General features: G+C 41.5%; 1 long non-coding RNA gene across 1 annotated transcript in view; it reads right to left on the bottom strand.

Annotated features, from left to right (window-relative positions):
• Window positions 1-15637, bottom strand: part of LOC119487248 — a 57863-nt gene that overhangs the window by 21246 nt on the left and 20980 nt on the right. The window lies entirely within an intron of this gene.

Raw genomic sequence — 15637 nt, forward strand, 5'->3', positions numbered from 1 at the left:
GTTTGATTTGGGAGTTTCCCCCAAAACTGTTTTATTTCATGGAGAAGTGATTCTGGGTCTCTGGGTAATGCAAAAAGAGTGTTTGAATCAAGACTGAGCAGTTCTTAGATGTTTGTTTTGCTAATGCCTTCCTGAGAATTCCTTACAGAGCCCAGCAGAAATCCAATCTCTACCGATCATCCAGCCAGCAAAAGAAATTACAGTCAATTTGTCAAGTGGAACCAAAATCTAATCTGTTTGTTTAATGATACGAGGCTCCTATCTACAAGGCCCACTAAACAGCCTGTTTATGAGTCCCTGTGCCTTCATTGCTTATCACAACCAACATTTAAATACCCCCAAGAACATATCTATCAGTTTCAGAGCTGTCAAGGTCTTAGTATATCATAGTTATAGCTTCAGTGCATATTATTCATAAATTAAATGTAGAGTATTTATTAAAGGTGTCCCGTATGATTTCACATTAGGAGAGGGCGATATGATGATGTGAATTTGTCAACCATCATAGATTTCTCTATGTTGTTTATATACAGTGTTAACAGAGGTGGAAGACGTACTCACGTCTTTTACTTAAGTAAAAGTAGCAATACCCCAGTGTAGAAATACTGATACAAGTAAAAGTCCTGCATTCAAAATTTCACCTATGTAAAAGTACAAAAGTATTAACATCAAAATATACTTAAAATACCAAAAGTACTCGGTATGCAGAATGGTCCATTTTACGAATAATGTATATTATATTATTTACTAATCACTGATGCGTTAATGTGTACAGTACGTTAGTTGAATGTTGCAGTTGGTAAAGGTGGCTTATTTCCTACTATATACAGTATACTGCCGGGGTGCTTGTGAATATCACCAAGAGATCAATAAAGTATCACATTTATTCATAATAACACATCAGAATTTATTTGTTGATCCACGCCACTCACTTCTGTTCTTGCTTTTCACAATAAAAGCCCTAGACATATACACTGCGTAACTGTTTACCAGAGGCAAATTCAATAACAGCATTTCACTAAAAGGAAACTAAAATCGCTTACAGTAGTTTAGTCTATACAACAATTTACCTCAGACAGACTGCCAGACGCGGCTCTGGGTCAATAGGATTCTGATTTTGGCTTGTGCCTGCGCGAATCTATTCAAACCTTAAATTGAAAAAGTGTTGCAACTGTCACAAATTCGCATCACTGCCGGTATGAATAGTTTTGATATGAAATATTTGCAGGCGAGTGTTTCGCATTTTCGTGTTGTTTATGCGTCACACCCCCGGTGTGTACAGGCCTTTAGGCAGTTATATTTTACAATGGAAGCCAAGAGCTGGTTTGGTGTTACGATATATATATGGTATACTAGCTTGCTAGTTTCCTCCATATAGCGTTAACAAACTGAACAATAATAACCTAGTTCACTGATAAAAGATAATACAATAGATTCCAGTACATTTCCAGTGCTGGAGTACAAGACACAGCCTGTTGTGATCACACACTGTACATTTTTTATTCAATCAGATCAAACTGATAGAATATTTAATAATTTCCATGTGTGAACAGTAGTTTGAATTTCAGCCCTTTCACCCATCACTATTTTACATTATCCCCATCTTAATTCAATTTCCACATCCCCCCGCTTGGATTTCTGCCTGGATAAAGTACAATCAATTCATATTCTGCAGAGATGAGTAAGAGCTTGAGAGCATCAGCATCCTCCGTGCTGATAGAGACACTACTTCACAGTGGAGGCCAACAGTTCTTAATAGAAAATTATCACTAAATAACTAAACGTCACAGAGAGATCTCAATAATATCCTTGGTTCTTCCTACTTTCGAATGAACTAGTGCTTGATTTCTTGTACCGGATAGAAGTGTTTGATACAACCAAGCACACGCCACAGGATGTACATGTCCCAGTGCAGTATGAGTCAGCCACTGTGACATCGGCAAGGACGCATTGATTATATAGAAATAGTTTGGCAATCTACTTTAACATGACTCATAGTGACACACAGAAAAGAACTACTAGCATCAAACGTTGTACATCCATCTACACACAAATGTGCACACTTTCAGTCACCCAGTGGTGTAGGAGTGTGTGCCTTGATAGTGAGAAGTGCTGACGGTAGTGACCAGCGCTGTGCTACCTTGACCCTGTGCCAGACAATCAAGGGCAACAGCCTGGTATGCCAGGGGCAGGGCCAACACCCTACTGCTGCCACCCACGCAGGCTGAGCAACAGTCATCCCCACTGATGCATGGGAGACTGGACTAAACCGCACCTGGTGTCTCTGCTGCTCTGAAAGGCTGAATATTCTACAGTGATTTAAGGACATCAGACTAATTCTGAAAACGGCGAGATAAATTAGCTTTCATTCAGCACCTGTCAAAGGTTGAGCTATGTACCCTTAGGTATAATATAAAGAGCTCAATTCACTGCTACACATCCTCACTACAGTATACAGAACAAGAATGAGCAGCTTAGTGCTGCATTTAACTCTTAATTACATATAATTGACATCTATTTCCTTCCATTCAAACAGTGGAGAAGTAACAGGAATTAGATACTGGCTTCACATTTTGTGGCACACACACCCAGGCTCTTTAGCATCTTGCCATGTGGATTAAAAGTTAGGCTGATAAAGGTTTTGCTTTTATACGATTGAGAACAATCTGCATCAGATCCATTCAGTTCACACTGTGAATACACTTTTGGCTGTGCGATTTAGAAAAAATATCGAATTGCGATTATTTTGACTGCTGTTGCAATTGCAATTTGATTTGTGATATTAGAGGGAATGATAATTTTTACATAATTATTCTCATTTTCATTGAAAAAACATTAAAATGATTACGGTGTGATTTGTTTGCGGGGATCTGAACCAAAGATGTTTTCTTAAAGCTGCAGTGGGTAGAAATGGAGCAAATATGATTTAAAGAAGTTATTTTTTATAAACCCCTATGTGTCACTGTCACTATATCCTGACAGTAGTGCATGAGACAAATAATCTGAAAAAAATCATATCCCTGAAATGACCTGTGATTGGCCAAAGTCTCCCATCACAGATTTTTTAGAGTCTGTAAACAGAGCCCTGAGGAGGTGCAGAAGTCTAGTTCACTCTCAGAACACTTGAATTACAATATGCTGAAAGGTTATTATGGATTTTTTTGCCCAAAGATGCTTAAAACATTCTGCCTACTGCAGGTTTAAGTCTGTAGAATATGATGTGTAGGGCAGGACATCTCTGCAACACAACACTATTTAATTTAAAATGGTATTATGACACACTTTTCGCCTTTAACAAATATTGTGATATTAACAAATACTGTGATTTGAAAATTGCAGTAGGCCATATTACGATTGCGATAGAATTTCCATTAATGGTGCAGCCCTATCCACACTTCCACCATCAGGCCAGGTGCATAAGTGTTGAGGTGTTGTGTAGATATTGACCTCGGTAGGGGGGGGAGCTGAGGTGCTGTGAAGACCCCCAGCTGGTGTGACAGACAACAGGGACAAAGGTGCTGATCTTTTTTGCCACAATAGCTTGAGGCAGGCGTTAATGAAGAGGTAGCAGCTGAGAAAGAAAGGGTCATCTTGGCTGTCAGAGCCAAGGCTGTGGCCCATTAGTGGTGGACCGCAGACAGGAGAGACCTCGTTGACAAGGTGTGACTAGGGACAGGCACCAGTCGACAGCTAGCATTGGTTAATTATTGTTAGGTGCTAGCAAGAGAAGTGAGAAGGAAGAGAGCCAGGCGAAGGCACAAGACAGGGGGCGGAAAAAATTGGAGGGAGGGAACAACAGCAAAAGGCTTGTGTCATGTCGTCTATATTTACATGGTGTAATATTGGAACCCTTCCCTTGAGGCATTACATTTCATTTAAAATAGGACAGTTGTCCAGAGCCAAATAAATCACCGTACTGGGCATCTGCTCTCCTGTGAAATACGATAACGGGAATCCCCTATTTGGCTTTTTTTCATTTTTGTGGAAGAGCTGAGCTTTCTTAAAAAGTTACAGTGTGTAGGATTTGGCGGCATCTAGTGGTGTGGTTGCAGATTGCAACCAACTGAGTACCCCTCCGCTCACTCCTCCCTTTCCAAGACTGCAGTAACATGAGCCACCGAGTGCAAAACCATGATAACGCCGTTCGCCTCGCTCAGAGGCCATCCTTACCATAATAACACTACTTTAGGAACAAAGGAAGTCAGATGGCACGTTACTGCAGTTTCACAAGCGTGTTGGAGAACTACGGTGGCCTTCAGGTAACGTAAAAACGCAAAAGGCTCTCCCTAGAGTCAATGTTTAGTTTGTCCGTTCTGGGTTACTGTAGAAATATGGCGGACTCCATGAAGAGGACCCACTCCCTATGTAGATCCAAAGGGCTCATTCTAAGCTAACGAAAACAAAGATTCTTAGCTCCAGGTGATTATACACTAATGAAAACATAGCTATGAATATTATAATCCATTTCTGCTAATAGATCCCCCGAAATGTTTCACACTGTTCCTTTAAAAAGTACAGCTTAATGTATGTCTTGATAAGTATAACTTGTGATTATGTATTAATGCAAATTTACAATGTATACTAATTTTTCTGTGTTTGTTTGTGTGTGGGCCTGTGTGTGAATACATGCGTACGTGTACAAGGAAAAGTAACTCTGCTTATTAGTGGGCCTCCTGTTGGTGTTCGCTGGCCCATCTATTTAAGGTTGACCCCTCCATCCCCCTAAAGACAACAACTCAAAGGAGATAAAGAAGAGAAAAAACAAGCATTCTTTGGCGCCAGCAACCACAAGGCCACAGTGTTCCAACTACAAAGCCTTCTTTACACTACTGATCGGCACATGTACTGTACAAAATGTACATGCTCTCAGCATCTTCCCCCTCCACTCCAAACTACTCACACGTCACCATCAATAGGTGTTTTCAGACCGGAGGAACTTTTTCATACTTCCAAGAACTTAGTTTAAAAAAAAAAAACGTTTTATTGTGTCCTCCCCGCAAAAACTAGGAATGATCAAAGTTCTTAGAATGCCGTTTGAGGGACTTTTTAGCTCCTATTTCAGAATAGGTACTCTCCCAGCACAATAGCAATCATGAGTAATGTAAGCGTACGGTGATTGGTCGAACACATGAGTCAATGCAGCACTGGCAGCCATCACTTTTACAATCCCGTCAGTTGTGTAAACAACAGACAACACAAAACACAGACAACAGCATGTAACGAAATAAATGGAAGAAAACACAAAGAAATGGACCAACAGTGAAGTCCCAAAGTTAACTCGCTCATGAGCACACACCCACTGAGCCAAAGAACGAGTGAGAGCCGCTGCTCAGCGAGCTAACCCAGGAGCACAAAGGCTAACCCAGTAGCACAATCATACCCACTGAGCCAAAGAACGATAGCCGTTTTGAGCTGAAATCGCAAATGGTACTTTAGTGACAGCTATTTTCCTTGGGTTCATATGATTGTGGCAGGTAAAAGAATTGGTTATTTATTCTTATATTACTAAAAAAGGTAAGAGAGCTTGTGAAATGTATACAACTAGCCACTCGCCAAGCTGGAGATGTGTGCGTGTGGCGCCGGCCAGCTTACGTCACTTCAGTGTTCCTATTGGCAGTGCGAATGCAAACAGAAAAAAACGGCCCCTGAACGTATGTAGTTCTCGGGGAGCTCCCCAGTCTGCCGTCTCTGAGCAGCTGTCAAATCACTTGCAAACTTCGATCAAACGGTGAAACTAGGCAGCACTGATCAAATATGAATCAATATTATGCTACGTTAATGCCTATTTCTCGCCTCAAATGTTTTCAGAATCATCTTGTAGTGCACGGTTTAGCTGTAAAATGAGAAAGTTTGTGACCCAGCAGTCATGTAGACATCAGGTTGAGATGGCCTGAAGGAATGCCAAGTACCGGTCACATGACCGGAGCACAGCCAATAGGAACGCTCTCTCTCTGAAATGACCTATGATTGGTCAAAGTCTTTCGTCACTGACTAGATTTTTTAAAGCCTGAAAACAGAGCCATGAGGAGGTGCAGAAGTCTAGTTATCTCTCAGAACACTTGAATTACAATATGCTGAAAGGTTATTATGGAATTTTTGCCCAATGATGCCAAAAATATACTGCCTACTGCCACTTTAAATCATTAGGTCCTAAAAGTTGTAAAATGCGCTAACAGCCGAATCCAGAGTTATTTCCCTTCCTCCGTTCATGTGAATGAGTCCCAGACCGAGGCTGGAACGAGGGCTGGGAGGCGGAGTTAAAGAAAACGCTACTGCACCTGCTCTGTGGAACCAATGGATGCGGAAGACCGCCGGAAGACACGGTATGCGTCACTGAGCAACTCTCATAGGAACAAACGGGAGTCCGCCTACAATGCTTGATCTAGTTCTCTTTATACATCCATGCTGCTACATGGCAATCAACATACAGTATTGTGCTGCTTTACAAAAACAGATGACAGAATAAAACCAACACCAGAATAAGAGATAACAATGTGTTCCTTAACTGGATAGAGCAGAACTTCAAAGTAAGCTCTATTTCCACCTTTTTAAATGGTGGAGTAACCCAACATGGACAAATTGCTTGAAGGAAATGCCAACCAAGACTCCATAATGGCGTGCTACTCTGTGACAACAGTATAAAATGGCAGTAAATGTCATTGTGCTCCATTAAGAAGTCCTTTGTCTATGTGGTCCGCTGCAGTGCCTTCAGAGCCTAATGGTCTTTGTGGTCTTTGGCAAGTAATTTCTTTCAAGAAAGGAATTCCCTCTCTGCTGGGTCTCCTGTGGGTACTGAACACAGGGATAAGGCATTGTATTAGCAGACAGTCAGTCAGGAACACCAATGGGACCGACAGGCTTAGACCACAGACAGCATGGCGGTCTCAGCTCTGAATAACACAAACACACTAAGACAGACATAAACACATGTGCACATACACAGATATACAGCCTCAGGGGTGGAAATGTCCTTCGCACAGAGCACGCATAATTGATTTCTCCTGATATGCATTTAAAACGCAGGCAATTCAAAATCCGCTGACCCAGTTACCCTCAAGTTAGTCAATGCAAACAAACTGGTTACTAAAGTCCTTAAACTAGCTGTTGAAGGAGAAAGGCTGTTTTAAGAAAACTGTGCATTTTCCAGTAACATGAACCCCCAGGGGTAGCAACATGACCAGATGAAATGAGATGACAAACACTGAGTGCTCTGATGGCTGAGTGCCTGTAGGGAGGAGCATCAGTGTGCACATTTGTGTGTTTATCTGCCGAGTGTGAGCGGTTGTCCTCTACGTGCGTCCCCAAAGATTCAGCCCTCCACTGCACTCGCACCTCCCCGTGGGTGAGTGTGGGGTCCCCAATGCACTGCCTCGCGTTCCCACGCCTCGGTCGATGCTCTTTGACATGACTAACGTAAACAGATGTTGCGCCGTGACAGGAAGTGGCCGACTTCTGAGGGGCTGATGGAAAAGAAGCTGTTCCTCTCCGTGACAGAGCACAGCGAGGAGGTCACAGTACGGCAGGATACAGCAAAGGATCTGTCCCGGGTGAGTGTGTGTGTGTAGGTTGGAGTTGGGGATTGGAGAAGCTGCATTTACAATCTCTAACCTCATGGTCAGGGTTAAACAGCTGACTCCACCTAGTTCGACTTTATGGCCCTAACCTTTCTGACCCGCGATACCACCAGGACTGTAAATCACTGGCAGAAGACACCGCTCATATCTAACCAATGCAGAGGGAATAGCGAGCGATTAAATACGAGAGAGAGGGGGAGACAGAGCGAGACAGAAAAAGAGCAATTTTGAACATTTAGCTGTAAGACTAACAATAAAACCCCTTAAATAACAGAACAAACACTATTGCAGCAAATTATGAGCTACATGTAAAGTGCACTTCATGGGAGTAATTCATTGACTACTATTTTTTAATAGTAAAGGCATAACTTAAGCACGGGAAGTTATGTGACAAATAAATCAACATTGACTCTTTCACACAGGGTAGGAACACCAGCCTCCTGCACAAAAGTCTGGTGTTTTTTGACCCACCCATCCACCTCGACCTCCTCCCTACGTTGCGTTTGTCCCTCCTTATACTTAAATTACTTCCTGGTTCACGATTACGTGGATTACATACAAACTAATTTATATATATGAATTAAAGTGTGTACTTATTGTAGGTATAGCTGCGAACGGTGTATGAGAACAGGTTGTCTCCCACGATGACACACTACACAGGATAAAACAAGCAATTGTCTCGCTCGATGCAAATCTTTGTTCCCAACACCCCACTTGTCAGGTCAAGTCGTGTAGTCTAATACCTGCATTAGAGTTAGATAGGTTGCATTTGTCTTTGGCAATAATGACATGCTGATGTGAAAGGTGAGCAGTGACATTAAGAGAATGAATTATGATAATAATTATAGATTATTACCGTGTTATTATGTGTTATCTATTGCTCACAAGCAGACAATTTTGGATTGTCCAGACGGCAAAATAGTTATTTCATTATCACACAAAAGCAAATAACTGTCTGTCTGGCAGATAACCGTCCTGTGGTCAGGAGAAAACTAATTTTGCAATATTGAGTTCTGAATTATCACATGATTAGAGGAAAACAAAATATAAAAACAATTACACCCATGGCCTCTCTGGTCTTTAAGATGTTACACCATTTCCCCCAATGCAGTATTTGCTCTTCATAAGTCTTTACGCCTTTATCCCTATATTTTCTCCTGTTTAGTTACCCCTTTTAATTACATTGAACCACATCATTATTCTACAAGTGCACAATAATTAGAAAATAATTGAAAAAATAATTACACAATACGTTGAGGGCTGTAATCTATTGTGTAACCAAATTAACTCAGTCTTTTTTTAAACTGTTTTTTACTGAGGGTACCGTTGTACAATATACTGCACTAAATGTCAGGAACAATTGAAGCCACTTGAACACTAATGAACCTGTATGGGGATGGAAGAGGATACATTAACATTTCCTCGAGGATTGAGATAGCATTTTATCTTCAGCTGCTGCTCATCAATCTCGAGTGTTTAACACAGGAGGAGGGGAGGATGGCCTTCTTTTCTTTTCCCATTCCACTTTATCCAGGCACTTTCATCTCTTACCAACTGAGCATGAATCCAAAGTGACCCTGGGACTGAAGCCAAAACAGACTGCCCCGTGGTCGAACCGCAGGCAAAAACCAGAGGACCTTTTCTCTCTATCTTCTACTCAACCTCCTTCTTGTCCAACATCCATTTTAAGGAGCAACCTTCACTGCGGTGCTCTATGCTTTGGAAAGTGGATGAAATTACAGTTGTTCTGATACCGATACCGATACCGATACCAGTATTGGAAATGCGTCCAATACTGCCCAAAATTCGAGATCGGGTATCAGTGAGTACTCCAGTCTATGCACAGCTCCGATACCATAATTTATAGGGCTGACCCAAATGCTTTGATGCTTTGAAGCTTCGACCATTGCCGTGGTTGTTGACCCCCAATTCAGTATTCAAATTCTTCGCTTTTTTTAAGTATGTAATAATAAATCAAAAAATATCCCATGAAATAAGAAATAATCCCACAACATTATTCATAATTCATATTCAACATTAATTATTATTAGGGATGCACCAATATCGGATCGCATATTGGGCCGATATTGACTGAAATAGCTGGATCAGGTATCGGTGACCACGGAGCCGATCTATTCAATTCAATTCTACGTGTATATACTATATACATTATACAGAGTATACTGGAATTTTAATTCCCGTTTAAGTTTTGACGAATTTGTTGCTGCAGGTTTACACTTGTAATTCCTGTTAATTTTGAAGATTTTACAACAAGTTGCTGGCGCACAATTTATTGCTTTAATAATAAATAACAATTCAGTGAATGATGTAACTATGCATTTATTTGTTAGGAAAACAATATTTAAGTCAAGGCTGATGTTGCCTCACACATAAAAGAATGATCCCAGTCACTTCCACACAGTGAGGCATACAGCTTATTAATTAAACACTGGTATCGGATCGGTACTCGGTATCGGCTGATACCCAAAGCCCAGGTATCACTATCGTATCGGGACTGAAAAACAAAAAAAAAACTGGGGAACAAAAAACAGGAGCAGCTCAAGAGACCTCATTTGTCTTTCTTCATATCTGTACGACCGCCCAGGTCCACGTGAGCTTGGACCAGGAGCTCCTCAGGGTTTGAGAAAAAGGACAATTTAAATAGATCAGATGACAGCAGACTGCTACAACATTTGAGACCGGCCACTCCATTAGCGCTGGGCTAGCTCCGTTCTGGAGCAATCTGGAGCAAATCACAGTGGCACCAAATGGAATTGCAGGATGCCTGCTGCAGGGAGGAGATAAAAGTCTGTGTGCCGGGTCCTCTGGGCCGGCCGGCTTCCATCCCGCTATTGCACGATCGCCTGCCGATGTTTGGCACACAAAGCGTTGGCTTGAAATGAGACGCCCACTGACGGCACATCTGCATCTTCTTTATCTGATGAGCTGGGACCAGAGAGGGTCCTCCTGACAAACACACCACACACCAAGGAGGGCGTGCATATGCAATAAGTGTGGGATAAGCAAAGAAATCCACACCCTTGAGTATCGACAGGCACATGCAGGCAGCATATCCATAAATGTGTGCAGGCACTCAGAGTGAAAGGGGAGAAAAACTGAAGTGAATATCAGACAGTGGAGTCTGGGGACTTAGAGAGAAAAAGCTGGATGAAATATTAATGGGAATGAAATATTTACGTCATTCTTCTATTGAACTGTGAAGTTTTTGGGAATGCTGTTTTTTTGCAGCAGTATGTTTACCCGTCTTTAAACTATAGGAGGATTCCTGAAGAGCCGTGATAAGGCTGTCAAGTGGTCAGTCCTGTCTTTTTATATACATGTCCACTTTCGAATCTCTTCAGGAGGAGGCTTCTTATGAAACACACAGCGCCTTGAGTTGCAGGCAGTGACGGAGGAGCTGTTTTGCACTGATGTGCTGTGTAATTATAGTCTGACAGCCAGAGGCGTACAGATGGATCCTGTGTAGGAAGCAGCAGGTACTTGATGTTAGGATTGCATGTGTACCGCGATGTATGCACCGAGGACACATGTGCACCCAAATATATATGTACAAAAGACCTGCACACACTACCCAACAACTACACACCAACCACCACGGACTAAACCCCCCATCTGTGAAACTTCACATCTTTCCCCCATCCACACATACAATTGCTGTCGACACATGTGCCAAGCTCCATGTCATGTGAACATGTGAAGATCTAGTGAGAATTAGTGTTAATGACATGCAGGCTTAAAAACATACCAGTATCTGCTCCTCTTAATCCTCTAACAAGTGGTGGTCTTTGTGTGTCTATTGGAAGGGAAAACACGTATCTCTGTATGATCAGGGGCGTCCAGTGCCCTCAATAATACCAGATTGTAATTGAGGTTTTCCCCTTGACCTCCAGTTTGTTCTACATTGGTACAGTATCGGGGACGGCTTATCATGCTGCTTCAAACATGTAACTATGATCTAAAGGCAACACTATCTGTGGGAAATGTGGTGACATTCAAAAGTCATCATTAGAGGTGTGAATCTTCACTGGCCTCACAATTCAATTACGATTCACATGTCAACGATTCGAATGCACAACGATTCTCAATGCGTCTCCATGTACAGTATCGCATCCTCAATTTTTCTATATTACTGCATATGGCTACTTTTTCATCACTTAATACAAGCAGTCAGGTAAATATGAACTACTTTTATAGTTAGAAGGTGCTTTTAAATATCAGACTACCGCAGTCTATGATATAAAAAGGTGCATCTTTTCAATATCAGTATCTGTGTAACCCACCTCAGTACATAATCATTACAAAAAACAAAACATAAATCCTTCTGCAGTGCATTACAAGTGTGCTGTAATCTACAAAAATAATGATTTCTAGGGATGCAGCGATCCGACTATTTCAGTCCTGATACCGATAGCGATACCTGGGCTTTGGGTATCGGCCGATACCGAGTACTGATCCAATACCAGTGTTTAATTAATACGCTGTATGCCTCACTGTGTGGAAGTGACTGGGCTCATTCTTTTACGTGTAAGGAAACATCAGGCTTCACTTAAACATTGCTTTCCTAACTCTGTAAAACAAAATGAGACCAATAAATAGTAAAATATAGATATACATTTATTTAATTGTTCTTTATTATTAAAATAATAAATTATACACCAGCAACTTGGTAAAAAATCTTTAAAATTAACAGGAATTACAATTCAAGTGTAAACATTTTTAATGCAGCAACAAATTGGTCAAAACTTAAACAGGAATTATAATAACAGTATATAATGTTTCTAGTATATAAAAGAAAAATTTAATTGAATAGATCGGCATCATTGTCACTGATACTTGATCCAGCTATTTGAATCAGTATTGGCCCGATGTCTGATCCAGTATCGGTATCGAAGCATCCCTAATGTTTTCACATATAGCAGCTCTAAGACAGGGCACCTCCTGAACGCCTGTGGCATTTTATACTGCATGAATGAGCCTAGCAGCTAGCAGACTTTAGTTAGTTACTTTTCCTTACTCATAGCTCCTCTACTCTTCTTGCTTGGTTTAACGTTAAGTCACTGCATCTCCCAACAGAACAACACCACGGTTGAATTTCAGCCTACATGCACGTTTTTTCAGCCCAACATTGTTGAAACAGAGCAGCTGATTTTGGTAGTGAGAGCAACAAGCTAGCGGACTGCCGAGTGCCGTCTTTACTGCGTTTTGTGACAGTAAATGACAGAAAAACGCAGTTATGACTCGAGCTGAGCTGAAATAAGACCAAACACCCGATTATGTTGTGCACTGCAACGATGTAGAATCGTTCATGTCCACATTGCGATGAATCTAAGATTCGAGAAATGTCCACACCTCTAGTCAACATTCAGCAACAAGGTATCCACCTTCATCCTAGCCCCCATGATGCCTTGCATGAATTACAGTATGTCCGTAACTTCCGGTGCGTTGTGTCATTGAAACGTTTTCCATGGTAACGCTACGCTTATCGTCTCTCCTAGAGCGATTGTATTAAAGAATCTAGTAAAACGGGTGAACACCACCTATTACAGCTCAAACGGGATAATATGATCATAGCTCTGCCTTCTACTATGGAGGGACGGGAGGACGACCTGAAGAAGTGGCCTCAGGTAACCTACACTAGCATATTTAGCTACTTTATTGACTCCGTTGCTACAGACGGTGAAGCGATGAACAATCTGAAAAGCTCTGAGGCAGATCAGTACTTCCACAGTAACAAGGTTTAGTTTTTTACACACAGATAACCGTACTTAAACTATTTGTAGTCTAATGTGGCCCTGATCGTGCATAACATTTATATGCGTGTCATCCTCGGTTCCCCATCTTTCATTCCCGACCAAGCCGGAGACCTCCACCATTTGTTCCTGTGAGATTTCAGTCAGTTTGTGAGGTGCGCACCGTGCGCCCACAGCGCCCAGAGGGGAAGCTCCAGTCCAGACTGCAGCTAGAGAGGGGAGATGACTAGAGCAGCGAAAATGTACATATCAACTTAATTTATGCTTCTCACAGTACTGTAGTCTGTATGAAATGATTATTATGCTGTCACACGTTGTTGAATATATTACCCTTTGTTGAATAAATGCTTTAAAATGGTGCCCACTGACTACTTGGTACTGCAGCAGCAACTCTGTCAACACAGACGCTGCACGTAATCCTGCGCCCAACATTGATGTTGCAGCAGTGTTATTTAATAAAACAAAAATAAAGTTAACGTTTATTACATCAATTGAATATTTGGACATTTAAAATTTTCATTAATCGCCATTGAAATCATGTTGTGCGCTCTGTATGGAACACCGTTAAGTTTAATGATCTTCCGTACACAGGCGGAGGCGTTACTTTTCCCCACTTTTCTCAAAAACTCTTGGTCCAAAAAACATCTGTCAAAGTGTAGACTGTCTAATGGATATTCCCCCAGAAAATGAGCACACAAACAAGCTTGTCTGGTCTGGCTCTGAACAACAGAGGAGCACCGTACCACAGCTCCGCAATGACATTTTATAAAAAGCCAATTTAACGTTAGTTAAATATCTGTTAAAAATAAAGCAGGATTTTGTAAAATGAAGGTGGGGGACTAACTAGCGTACTGCTACTTCTGCTACCTCAACGGACGTTACGGACATAATCATTTCTACAGTAACACCCCTGAGAATAAGGTGGATAGGGCTGCAATGATTATTGTCATTATCAATTAATGTGTTGAATATTTTTACGAGGAATCCATTGCTTGTTAAAGGACCAGTGTGTAACAACTAGGGGGATCTATTGGCAGAAATAGAATATAATAATAATAAGTACGTTTTCTTTAGTGTATAATCACCTGAAAATAAGAATTGTCGTGTTTTCGTTAGCTTAGAATAAGTCGTTTATATCTACATAGGAAGCGGGTAGCTTTTCCTGCTTGGGCCAGAGTTGATAACGTTACTCGCTTCAGTCACCGCTGCTCTCTCTCACTTTGTTCACCACTCACTTCCCCACATAAACACACACACTATACGCACTGGCTCTACTCCAAATGACCTACGCAACTCTTACAACAAATGGCTCTAGATGGGACCATTTGCATTTTCGCGTCAGCCACTGTAGCTCTCCTACACGCTTGGCACATGGGAGAAGTTTCAGTTGGTTGCAATCTCCTCACCTCACAGCTACATACCACCAGATCCTACACACTGGACCTTTAAGTTAACAAAATGTCAGAAAATTACAAAAAAAGTCCATCACAGTTCCTCAGAGCATAAAATGACAACAGATCCTCACACTTGAGAAGCTGCGACTGCAGAATGTTTGACATTACAGCAATGATAAATCGATTATCAAACTTGTCGATTCATTTTCTGTCGATCAACTACCTTTTGACAAATTGTGTCCTCAGTACCAAAATAACAGCTCACAACTCCTTCTAGACCTTTGATTACTGTTCCACCGCAGCAAAACCTAAACATCTGGCTAGCAAAGTGCAACTATTGTGCAACAACACCTAATGTATTTTCTGTGGGCTTTAATCGTTTATTTATCAGTTAGCCATGCCAGCACGACAGATACCCCCTTCTTCTTTACTGGAGGCCGTCAGGTACCAGGATGCCCTCTGGCAATAATTGCACCTGACAAATGAGCCTTGACAAGGAAATGGAGGGTGGTCAACCTGGTACTGATCCGACAGAGCGACTTAATTGTAACTATCAATTCGAGAGCCACAATACTCCATCTCTTCTTTTCTGACTTTCATTCTTTCCCTGCATAATCCATTTCTCCCACTCACAGCTGCAAGAATTTATCTCCTCTCCGTCAGTCTCGCTGCCTCTCATGCTCACTTGCACACGCATATTTAACACCCATGTATGTGCGCAAAAATCTATACCAAAAATATTGCTTCTTTGTGCTGGCTCTCCATCCTCATCATTCCACCCTACGGTGCACAAACACATTACTTGTTCATTACATCGTGACAGAGCTAATTAATACATCATTCCCGTGTTTTTCCTTCAACAGTCTGCCTATCCGACTCTGCAGCAGGTTGTGTGTTT

The sequence above is a fragment of the Sebastes umbrosus genome, chromosome 4 (assembly GCF_015220745.1).
Source record: "Sebastes umbrosus isolate fSebUmb1 chromosome 4, fSebUmb1.pri, whole genome shotgun sequence".
In the NCBI taxonomy this organism is placed as follows: domain Eukaryota; kingdom Metazoa; phylum Chordata; class Actinopteri; order Perciformes; family Sebastidae; genus Sebastes; species Sebastes umbrosus.